Raw genomic sequence first — 12,337 nt, 5'->3', positions numbered from 1 at the left:
GCAAGACTCACAAGGAGTGGCTGAGGTCACTTGGTTTTTTCAGCTTGGAGAAGAGAAGGCTGAGGGGTGACCTCATCGCAGCCTACAACTGCCTCAAGGGGGGCAGCAGAGGAGGAGGTGCTGATCTCCTCTCTCTGGTCACCAGCGGCAGGACACGAGGAAATGGAATGAAGCTGCATCAGGGGAAGTGCAGGTTGGACATTAGGAAAAGGCTCTTCACTGAGAGGCTCATTGGTCTCTGGAACAGGCTCTCTAGGGAAGTTGGTCACAGCACCAAGCCTGTCAGAGTTCAAGGAGCATCTGGACAATGCTCTTAGTCATATTGTTTAATTTTACAATTGCAAGGAGCAGGGAGTTAGACACAATGATCCTTATGGGTCCCTTCCAACTTGAGATATTCTATGATTCTGTGATTGTTACTGATTTGATATAGATTTGTTATTAGTTAGAATTAATCATATTCAATTTTAATAGGAATATAGAATTATAAGAAATATTTTAGCAAAAGTATATATATCTCTATTGCATTTTACACATTTAACCAACAACCAGCAGCTGCTGTGAAATCCTCTATATAACCCTGTACCAAGGCCGGAGGAATTGGTCAAAATCATCTAGTAGGAACATTTAGAACTTAGATAACAAGCTTAAGATTTAAGATAATTTGGATATAGTGTTTATTTGTACGAGTATATTATAACCTAGAAGAATGTATAAGATGTCAGAATTGCAAATTAATGGGAACTGATAAGTTCTTTATGAAGCAACTTGTAGTTACCTGCCAAGAAACAGTTAGTTACCTGCCAAGGGCCAAACTGCGCAGAATCACCTAAAGAAGGTCAAGAAGCGGACAAGTGAGGAAGACTATGAAAGACCACCAGAGGACTCTAGAAGACCACCAGAGACCTTCAATGCGCTTGCGTAAAGGACATTAACATATGCTAATAACTTCCCAGAAATCTAATAAATATGCATAACATTTCTCAGAAATCTAATGAATATGAATGAAGACGTTCAATATAAGGTGTATGATTTTGGTGTTCAGGTGTGCGTGGTTGGTGAGAGGACTCACCTGTGCACCCGGCCGTCAATAAAGAAGTGTCTGCTTATCTACACTAAATTGGCGTTGATAAGTTCTTTATTCCGAGTTTTTCGGCATCTGAAAATCAATTGCTACAGAGGTGAATATCCTTCTCCAGGCCACCTCAACATGCCAGGCAGGTTTCATGAGTCCAACAGATGTAATGCAAATGAGGAATTCAAACTTGTTTATTAAGACAAGCTCAATATCATGCTATGTTTCTAATTACTCTAGCATACATACACACACACTCACATGTACTTCACAACTTCCCATTACAGCAAAGAGATCAGGAGTCTGGTGCAGCAGATGGGCTTGGGGTGCTTATCGCGTATTGGTTTTCTTGTTGCCCAAGGCTTTATGGTTTCTTTCGTCGCTCAGTATTTAATCTTTTGAGGATCCTTGACCTTTGCCTTCTCCAGATTCCAAGCTACCAAAGCATGCCTCCCAACCTAATGCTGTTTGTGTGGCATCCTTGCCCGCTTCCTCCACTTGTCAGGCATGGCCTCTCCTTGGTCAAGAGCTGAGTACACTATGCAAACAGGAGCTACCTATAATGAGGTGTGACCAGCAGGATGATGCAAATAGGAACTGTGTGTAATGAGCCTTGGTGTGTGCCATGGCTGAACTATGGACAGGAGAGCATTCTGAAAAAGTAAGGGAGTGAAGGATAAAGTGATATAATTCTGTTTAGAAAGCATATAACATAAACGAAACATAACCACCATGAATTAAGTATTGGAAGGTAGTGTCAGGATGCAAGCCTGCTCAACTTGAAGGCTGATACAATCCAGCAATTTTATCAGTTACCCTGCCTTGGGCCAAAATTGTCTAGGCAACAGTGTTGGAAACACCAGGTTGAGAAGCAAGAGTAGCAAAATTAAAGCCAATGAGGAAGAAGTAATATGGGAAGTGGTGTTTATTTTGGGAGGAATCTCGGCAGAGACAAGCAGATAAGTGTAGGGTCAGTGAAAAGGTGAGCTCAAGGAAAGAGAAAATGGGTAGTTAGGTATAATATGAGGTAAAGAACAAAGAAGGGTGGGATCTTTTGGCACTAGAACTGCGAGCACTTCTCAATGGTGGTATTCAAAAATGGAGGTACCATGGACTAAACACATCCTGGTTTCAATTTCCACTCTGTCTTGGGGTCTCACACTCATTTTAATCTCAGTTCATGGCATGTTTTGTTCATGTGTTTCAGCTCATCTAGATGTCCAGATTCCGTTATAATTGCTTTATGTTATGTTGATTTTTAACAAGATTGAGTCTGAATAAACTCTCCAAGTCAGGTTACTATCATTTTTAGTCCAGAGTTCATTTTCTTCCCATCAAAAACCTCCATTAATAACAGTGTTGTTCCCAGCATCTTGAAATACACACAATGTTACTGACCCATTGCACTGACTTTCCATAATTCTCAGAGTAGTGAAGGCAGACACACTTGTTATTTCCATGATCATCACCAGTAATAGGTGGAAAATCTATTTTCACTGAAAGAAACAGTGTTTCGCTTGTGATGGAGATGCCGTCAAACTGGATCCATTTTTTTGTACTACCTAGATCCATGTCATGGACCTGAGGGCACCAGCAGCCCTGAGTGTCCTTGCCCAGCTCCCCAGGGGATCCCCCTACCCTGCCCATGGCCCAGGACCCCATTTCAGAGCCCTCCAGGGCTGTCGGTCCCCGTCCCAGCGACACCGCAGCAGGGCCGGTCTCCAGCCCCCCACAGCCCAGCCCTGCCCTGCCCAGCCATGGGCCCCACTGAGCTGCACCAAGCCACAGGTTGATGTCCTGGCCCAGCCTTGACCCATCCCCAGGGCCCTGCCCGGCCATCCTGGGGCTGTGTCTGACCCTGGTTCCCCTCCCTGGGCCTGACCCTGACGCCCATCCGTGGGCTGATGTCCCAGCAGTGCCCGATGCCAGGGGCTGGGGCTGCCCCTGGCTGCCCTGCTCCCCAGCTGGGGCGGTGGGATGGCCCCAGTTGCCAGCCTTGCCCTGCTGCCCATGGGAAAAGCAGTCGGAGCAGGCGTCCAGTTGAGGCTCAGCTCAGGGATGTCCCTGCCTCTGCTTATATACTCTTTTCCTTTTGACAGCAGATTATGTATTATCACACTCACGTGGTTGACACACCAAACAATTCAACGTTGCAGTAATTAGAAGCTGGGGTCGCTGTGAACTGATGATTATCAGCAAGGGCAGGATGTTGGCTTTGTGAACTGAGACTAGATCATGCATACCAAGCCATGTCCTTGACTCCTCGCCAGTCTTCCGAGACCTCATCTCACAACGAATCACATTGCTGTCTAAGGGATATAAAAGAGCAGAATATTCTTAGGAGTCCATACACTTGAACTGTGATGCACGTGCTCATTTTTCATTACGGCATTTCATTGATTTGGTAAGACAGAGGACCCATCCTATTTATAGTTACAGATGGACCTTCACCTTTATCCTGCAATTTGTGTTCTGTCAACAACTTCATACACAAATACAAAAATACAAAACTGTCCCCAACCTCTGCATATATACATATTCAAAGGGGCACCTTCACTTCTATCACTCCTACTCTTTCAATCTTCTACTTTATTTTCTCTTGTATCTCTGACCATTCCTGATGCATCTCAGTTATCCAGGTTAAAATATCTCCCTCTGAAGGAGTTTCCAGTGAAGTTAAGGGCATAATGAACAGCATCTTCATTCCAAAAAACAGTTTGGAAGAACTAAATCCCAGAGGGCAATGAATGGGAGCATCTTAAACCCACCATGATCAGGGATAACTGGTAATTTCAGTCCCTCCCGCTCTTATTCACTATCTATTGTAGTGCCTCTGGAATGGTTTGGTTTTCATGTACCACTTGTGCAGTCAGGATGACTGAAGGTCATTCAGCACTTGCAACCTTTGCTTCATCCTCAGACCTTGGAGACTAGTCATGGTCACTAAAGCCTTGCAGGAAAGGCCTCCAGCTAAGTCAGTGACTTGTGGAGTCGCACACGTGGGGTATGTTTCCAGTTATCATGTAATACATTATATGTTTATTTATTCCTCTGTATTCTTTTCCCTTTCATGTTTTCTTGATTTTCAAGTTTCAAGTTTGGGCACTGATGTTTGCTGTTACTGATTGTACCGCATGCCTCAGGCTGGCAATTTCTCCAACAGGCATATCCACCATTCTTTCATTCAGTTTGCTAATCCTATTCCTCTGATGAGCTTTCACGTCTGATCCACAAATGGTTCCCAGACTGACTTATCCATTTATCAGTCTCCTTACATGGATCCTTATTTGAAATAATTTTCCCATCTCCTGACTTCCACCACCTTTTGGCTCAAACAAATATCCAGAATTGTATTCCCTGCACACAATAATCAGAATCTCAAACCACTCATCTTTTTATCACCTCACGATCTCTAAAATCACTTGCAGGCCTGCATGCTGGGATTACCTGCCCAGAAGTTTGTCCCAATGAATGTTCAGGGCTGCACATCCAATGTGCCATCTTCCACTTAACATTGAGCTTCCAACAGTGAACCAAATTTTGCTTGTGCTGAAATCATGCCTTCATGCTTCAAAGCCTTCTACCCATAGGTTATTCTTTTACAGTGGTTGGGCATTCATGGTTTGGTCCTTCATTACTAAGGGCATGGTATCATAACCTGAAGAGAATCAGATTTAAACTCATACCAGTAATATGCCACAATTAGATAGATATTAAGGACAAGCAGTTGAAGAAGGTGTTGTATGCATGTATTATTTTACCATTAATGTATAAAGTGAATTTTGAAGGTTGCTAGAACAGGAAAGTATCTAGTCATTAACCCTAGAAGAGGACCATATTGGAATGAGCTGAGACACACATCCAGACTCCACATCCAGATAACACTATCAAGATACTCTATGTTAAAGTATGGTAAGCTACATCAGAGAAAACATGAGCGATGCTACCAAGGAATTATATCTTGATAGATGTCAAACTCATGGAGTCATAAATGGAAATGCTGTCAGAAAACTTTATCTTGACGGTATAGCCTTGTGGCCCAGGTAAAGTGGTGTTGCCATTGCTGGTACAGAGACCAGAGGCTGTGATTTAGTTTTGTACTGCTTTCAAGGCTGGGATTTGTCAACAGTTGCTTTGTCTGGGCTTGTCTTGGCCTGCCTGGGTCTTTGCCTTACCTTGTTTAGCTGTACCAGCAGTTGCCTTACAATCAGATTGCCTATGATATTACCTAACTTGTTTTAACTTTAGTTAGCTTTGTGCAATTGTGTGCTATACTGTTATAGTATTTTTTATGTATTTCTGTAACTACAGTTAGTGAAAATAGGTCATTTGTCTGTGTAGAGGGAACTGTCTGTGTCCTAGAAGTGTAGAGGAGTACAAGTGCAGGATGATAGCAGACGCCTTGAAAGCACAGGCACCAGATGATACCAGATGCCCCAGGGTTATAAACAAATCAGCGGGTGGTCAATTACTGATCACTAAAGGAATGCAGCCTTGGGAACTGGATAAAACCGGAATTAAGTATAACAAAGAGCAAGTATTCAACAAAATATAAACTAAATCAGGGACAGTGAATTTTTTTATAATAAGGAACTGTGAAGCAATAAAGAAAGAGGAAGATGTGGTACATGTTACAAAATATATAAAAATAAATCCAAGCACAGACCCTAGAGTGAGGAAGAAGTTCCGACCGTCAACATCAGATTCTTTCCAGTGAAGAACAAGGGACACCAACAAATCACCATAACTCTCCTTTTCAAGTAAGAGTTGTAACTGTCAACCTTTGGGGCCAGAAGGGAAGTGGAAGGGCAAGTGTTACACCAGAGAACAGGGGTAAGTATTAGGAAGTTTCTGTACAACTGTTAACTGCTAATTAATGTGGCTTTTTCTGTAATAATTATATGAATTGGACTATTAATATTGGTAGCATTGTCACCAGACTGATAACAATGCTTTGCTGTTGAGACTTTAGTTATGCAAACAATAAAACGTTTGTGCTAGTAAAGTGTATTTCTTTAGTCCACACAAATGGTACATGTTGCAGCCTGATATTGAAGAAAACCAAAAACTTGTGATTCAAACATTGCATAAGGGACATGTATTTTGACCATGTGCAGAATTTGTTGAGGATGGGTGTAACTGATATCAGAACTGGAACCATCTTTAGATGTGCACCTGAGACAGCAGCAACAACAACAAACTCCATACACCATCAGTGTAATAAACTTTGCATAACCAATTTGTTAATCAAACCTGTTGGTTGTTAAAATATATTGATCTCTACAACTTAGTAACTAAGCTGCTTTTAACCACAATAACTTGTTAGGCAATAACCACAGTAACAATTGCAGAAACTAGATTTTGAGCTAAGTCTTGTGCCACTAAGATTTTGTACCAGTCTTGATTGCCTTACCATATAACTCCTCAAGAGCAGTTTTCTGCGAAAATAAGGAACTGGTCCCAGAAACCAGCCAAGGACGATTCCGTGGCTTGGACAGATAAACTTGAGGGAGTGACCTCTTGGAACTAATTGTAATACCTCTTGGAACTAATTTTAATATGAAGCGGGAATAGGTCATGAATATGTATAGGCGTACCGGGAAATCTCATACATATGTAACACTTAACTGTTTAACTGTGAAACACGTTCCTGTGTCAGGTGCGCGCTGCTGGTGGAGCGGAGACTCCCCGGCCGCCCAGCGCTGTTTTGCCTACTTGTTGCTTGCTTCAATAAACCTTGATTGGATTATCCACGGGCTGGCGTACCATTTTTCGTCGTAACTTATAACAATTTGGTGCCGTGACTTGGATAAGGTTAACTTGGTTTGGAATCTAAACTCTGGGGAGGCGCCCCATCCTTGGATGGCCCTGGAGTGGACGATACCCTTTCTAAGACCCTTACCTCCGAACCCTACATTTGGCAAACAGGCAAAAGAACACTGCAGTACCCCGTAATTTTCGTGCACGAAGATCCGGATGAAGACTCCAGGTTAAGTGAGTATTGAAAGCATTCCCGTTCGGTCGGGGTGGGTTTCCCGAAGTGCGCATGAACGAGACGCTCCCGAGAGGAGCGAAGTGAGTGCGGACCCTCTTGTAGTGTGGTTCTCATTGCCCGCGAGGGTGTGAGCCACGAACGAGGGGCGCGAGTGTGTGTGTGAGAGAGAGGCACTTCGGAAGATGGGGCAGAAGAAAAGCAAGCCTTCTGACTCCATGGTGGGTTCCCCGGGGTGTAGTTCGCCTGGGAAGAGGGGTGACTCCATAGGGAATCCTAAGGACAGTCTCCCTATGATACCGCCAGATAGTCCTTTAGGGGTAATGATTGCCCATTGGGATGACTGGCTGCCCAGACAGGGCAAAAGCAGAGAAAAAATGATATATTATTGCATACAGGTGTGGGGTGGTAAACAAATTAGAAGAGATCAGGTATTTTGGCCTGTTTTGGGGACGTTTGAGGATTGGATATGTCAAGCCCTAAACATATATGTAAATTCTAAGGAACCCTTTAGTTTAGAAGAGAGTGAGTATGCTAATTTATGGATAAGATTAGATACCCGAATCCATGTATTTGCTCTAAGTGAAAAGAACCATAGGAAAAAACCTAAAAGCCCCGAAGAACTTCCCACACCTCCTCCCCCTTATGTTCCCCCTACACTCGCACCTGCCCCTACCCCGCCTTCCTCCTCTTCCCCGACAGCCCCAGACCCAGACTCAGACCCTCTGAGTTCCCCTGAAGAGAGCAAGAGAATAAGGAGGAGTCAGACCAGAAGGAAAAAGCAGTCAGAGAAAAATTATACCCCTTGAGAGAAATAGTTATAGGGAGTCCACAGCCTGGCATGGGATTTGTGTCAGTACCCTTGAATTCCGGAGATGTAAGGGAATTCAAGAAGGAGATGGGGAACCTTTTAGAAGACCCCTTGGGAGTATCCGAGAGGTTGGACCAGTTTTGGGGTCGTAATATATATACCTGGGAAGAGTTGCAGGCAATTTTAGGTATACTATTCACAATAGAAGAAAGGGAAATGATTCGAAGAGCAGGAATGAGAGTTTGGGATCAGCAGCACCAACACGGTCCAGGCGCAGATATTAAATGGCCACTACAGCGGCCAAACTGGGATAACCAGAATGCAGAACATAGAACTCATATGGCAGATCTGCATACTATAATTGTTCAAGGAATTAAGGAATCTATTCCCCGAGGACAGAATATTAACAAAGCATTTAGTGAACACCAGAAGAAAGATGAGACCCCCACTGAATGGTTAGAGAGATTGAGAAAGAATTTGCAGCTCTATTCCGGACTGGATCCTGCCACTCCAGTGGGGCAAGCCCTGTTAAAAACTCAGTTTGTGGCGAAATCATGGGTAGACATTAGAAAGAAACTGGAAAAATTGGAAGATTGGCAGGAGCGAGGATTAGATGAGCTGTTGAGAGAAGCTTAGAAAGTGTATGTGAGAAGGGAGGAGGAGACTCAGAAAAAGCAGGCAAGGATTTTGGTGGCAGCTGTCCGAGAAGGACAGAGAGGAATAGCCCAAGGGCCAAAAGAAAGACCTCAGGGAAACAAAGGTGACATAAAGGATTTGAGACAGGTTGAGTGTTTCTACTGTCAAAAGAAAGGACACATAAGGAGGAATTGCAGAAAGCGTATACAGGATGAACACATGTTTAAAGAAGATTAGGGGGGTCAGGGGCTTTATTTGCTGGGGACCTCTAGGAAAACAGAGCCCTTGATAAAATTAAAATTAGGCCCCCAGCATCAAGAAGTAGAGTTCCTTGTGGACTCTGGGGAAGAGAGATCTACTCTCCAGTTAGTGCCCCGAGGATGCACACTATTCTCAAAGAAATTACAAGTAATAGGAGCAAAGGGGGAACCGTTTCAGGTACCAATAATAAAGGGAGTGAAAACAGAAGCTCCATCTCGAATTGGAATAGGATCCTTTTTATTGGTACCCGAAGCAGAATATAATTTACTAGGAAGAGATTTAATGATTGAATTGGAAATTAATTTAGAAATAAAAACCAAAGAAATAGTGGTAAAATTGTGTGTTTTGACAACGGAGGATGAAGCTAAAATTAACTCCAAAGTGTGGTACACTCCAGAGTCAGTAGGACGATTAGATATTGCTCCATTTGAAGTTACTATTAAGAACCCAGAAATTCCAACTAGGGTCAAACAATATCCCATGTCACAGGAAGGTGGACATGGATTACAGCCAGTGATCGAAAGGTTGTTACAGCAGGGATTATTAGAACCTTGCATGTCACCACACAATACCCCCATTCTGCCCATAAAGAAGTCAGATGGCTCCTATCGCTTAGTTCAAGATTTAAGGGAAGTAAACAAAAGAACTGTTACCAGGTTTCCAGTAGTAGCCAATCCATATACATTGTTGAGCCAACTTTCCCCGGAATTGAAGTGGTACAACGTTATAGACTTGAAGGATGCCTTCTGGGCTTGCCCCTTGAAGAAAGAATGTAGGAATTATTTTGCCTTTGAATGGGAAGATCCAGAAACCCACCGGAAACAGCAATTAAGGTGGACTGTACTTCCACAAGGATTTACAGAATCACCAAATTTGTTTGGGCAAGCTCTAGAGCAAGTATTAGAAACTTTTGAATCAACCCCAGAGGTGACTTTAGTGCAGTATGTAGATGATCTGTTGTTAGCTGGGGAAGATCAAGAGACTGTTAGAAATGAGAGTATTAAGATTATTGAACTTTTTAAGCCTAAAGGGATTAAAGGTTTCAAAGTCTAAATTACAGTTTACTGAAGAGGAAGTAAAATACTTAGGACACTGGCTGAGTAAGGGAACTAAGAAATTAGATCCTGAATGAGTGAATGGTATTTTATCCCTCCAGGCACCAACAAGCAAGAGACAGATAAGGCAGTTGTTAGGACTTTTAGGGTACTGTAGACAATGGATTGAAAATTATAGCAACAAAGTGAAGTTTTTGTATCAGAAATTAGTAGGAGTAGGATTAATAAAATGGACTCAGGAGGGCGAACAGAGTCTAGAAAGCCTCAAAGCTGACCTTGTAAATGCTCCGGTGTTGAGTTTACCCGATATTAGATGACCGTTCTATTTGTTTGTGAATTCAAAAGGAGGAACAGCCTTTGGGGTATTAACCCAAGAATGGGCTGGAAGAAAGAAACCCGTAGGCTATTTTTCCAAATTATTAGATCCAGTTAGTAGGGGATGGCCTACTTGCCTACAAGCTATAGTAGCCACGGCCCTTTTAGTTGAGGAAGCTGGAAAAGTAACTCTAGGAGGAGAATTGAAAGTGTATACGCCTCATAACATACGGGGTGTATTACAGCAGAAGGCAGACAAATGGATCACTGATGCCAGGCTGTTGAAATACGAGGGTATCCTAATACATTCCCCTAAGTTGGAGCTTGAAACAACTAGCTTGCAAAACCCAGCTCAGTTTTTATATGGGGAACCGAGCGAAAACTTAATTCATGATTGCAGACAATTAACAGAACATCAAACCAAAATTAGAGAAGATTTAGAAGAAGAGGAACTACCGAATGGGTTAAAATTATTTGTAGACGGGTCATCACGAATGGTAAACGGGAAGCGAAGGTCATGGTATGTGATAATAGATGGGACTACCCTAAAGGTAAAAGAATCCGGCCCCTTCGATGCGACGTGGTCAGCCCAAGCTTGTGAATTATATGCAGTACTAAGAGCTTTACAATTATTGAAAAATGAACAAGGGACAGTATTTACAGATTCCAAATATGCATTCGGGGTAGTTCATACATTTGGCAAAATTTGGGAAGAACGAGGGTTAGTGAACTCTCAAGGAAAAGGCCTAGTACATGAGGCCTTGATAAAACAAACTCTAAAAGCTATAAGAGGACCTAAACAAATTGCAGTAGTACATGTAAAAGGCCATCAGAGGGGTATCAATAAACAAATAAGGGGAAATAATTTGACTGATGAAGAAGCAAAGAAAGCCGCCTTACTAGTCATAAGGGAAGGAGAACCAACACAGGCTCAAATAAAAACCAATAGTATCCTGAGTTTTACCACTCAAGAAAAGGAGAAACTTAAACAAGCAAGAGTTATTGAAAAAGAAGGGAAATGGTTTCTCCCTAATGGAAGAGAGGTAATTCCAAAGGGGGCGGCATGGAGAATAATGAGAGAGTTTCACAGGCAAACTCATTGGGGAATACAGGCATTAGTAGACCAATTCGGAACTAAATATATGTGTATAGGAATATACAATATAGCCAAAAAAAATCGTTGGGGAATGCCTAACGTGCCAAAAGATAAATAAGCACCAACACAGGGAAAGAGTACTAGGAGGGCGTGAACTGGCTAAAAGACCATTTGAAAGAATACAAATCAATTTCACCGAACTTCCCAAAGTGGGCAGATACAAATATCTCCTAGTACTGGTGGACCATTTGACCCACTTTGTGGAAGCCTTTCCGGTAGCCCGAGCCACTGCAAAAACTGTAGTCAAGGTACTGCTGGAAAACATCGTACCACAATATGGAAACATAGCAGTAATTGATTCCAATCAGGGACCCCATTTTACCTCCAAGGTTATCAAGGAAGCCTTGGAACCCTTAGGGACTAAATGGGAATATCATACCCCATGGCATCCACAGAGTTCAGGAAAAGTAGAAAGAATGAATGGCAAAATTAAGAAACATTTGACTAAACTAATCATTGAAATGAAAATGAACTGGATAAAATGCTTACCATTAGCACTATTAAATGTAAGGGGACAACCCAGAGCAGACATTGGGATCTCTCCTTCTGAAAAGTTATATGGGATGCCCTATGACCTAGAAATGCCAATTGAACACCCAAAGATAGAAGAAAAATTCTTACAGGAATATATCATTGAACTCATGAAGAGACGGCAAGAACTAATAAAGAAGGGACTGATAGTGCAGAGGCCACCCTTAGATATTGCAATACACAAAATTACGCCTGGAGATAAGGTATTGATCAAAACCTGGAAAGAATCATCTCTAACTCCCTGTTGGGAGGGTCCGTTTCTTGTTTTGCTTACTACAGATACTGCAGTCCGGACTGCCGAAAGAGGATGGACTCATGGAAGCAGAATCAAAGGACCAATTCAGAGTTCTCACTGGGAGGCGACCAGAGACCCTGACAGCTTGAAAATTAGGTTCCGAAGAAAAGTGGATGAGTGAGACTATCTTTTGTAAAGATCCTCACTGTATACGTTATCCCTTTGTATGTTACAGGTGTAAACTCTGTAGAGAAAAGTGGTGGACACATT

This window comes from Accipiter gentilis, chromosome 18, assembly GCF_929443795.1.
Source record: "Accipiter gentilis chromosome 18, bAccGen1.1, whole genome shotgun sequence".
NCBI classification, from domain to species: domain Eukaryota; kingdom Metazoa; phylum Chordata; class Aves; order Accipitriformes; family Accipitridae; genus Astur; species Astur gentilis.
This window is presented reverse-complemented; position numbering follows the sequence as displayed.